This window comes from Crocuta crocuta, unplaced genomic scaffold (genome assembly GCF_008692635.1).
Source record: "Crocuta crocuta isolate KB4526 unplaced genomic scaffold, BGI_CrCroc_1.0 scaffold95, whole genome shotgun sequence".
Taxonomy (NCBI): Eukaryota; Metazoa; Chordata; class Mammalia; order Carnivora; family Hyaenidae; genus Crocuta; species Crocuta crocuta.
The window spans coordinates 7,959,107-7,959,431 of record NW_027530971.1 but is presented as its reverse complement, the minus strand read 5'-3'; the positions used below and the strand labels follow the sequence as shown (position 1 = coordinate 7,959,431).

The window sequence follows — 325 nt, the reverse complement described above, 5'->3', positions numbered from 1 at the left end:
GCCCAACCTTGGGGGGGGGGGCAGAGGGTGCTTCTGGGGAGTCCAGGGCTGTAAGAGCAAGGAGTAGGAAAGGGTCTGAACAACTTGCTCACGAGGCTCCTGGGTGCTGGGGTGAGGAGTCAGGACCTTACTCTGGGAGCAGTAGGAAGCAGTTGTGAGCACAGAGCAGAGCTGAAGAAGACAGGCCAGGAGAGAAGAAGCTGGGGGCTGTTGTAAAGTGCAGTGAAGAGATGGTGATGGGGGTACTGAGGCTGGAGAAGGTAGGATTATGTGAAGCCAGGTTGCAGGGGACCCTGGTCCATCGAGGAACCCCAAGAAGAAAGCC

The 325-nt window shown here is 57.5% G+C and overlaps 1 protein-coding gene across 1 annotated transcript in view; it reads right to left on the bottom strand.

The window, feature by feature from the left end:
* COL27A1 (collagen type XXVII alpha 1 chain) overlaps positions 1-325 on the bottom strand; it is a 127,526-nt gene that overhangs the window by 64,447 nt on the left and 62,754 nt on the right.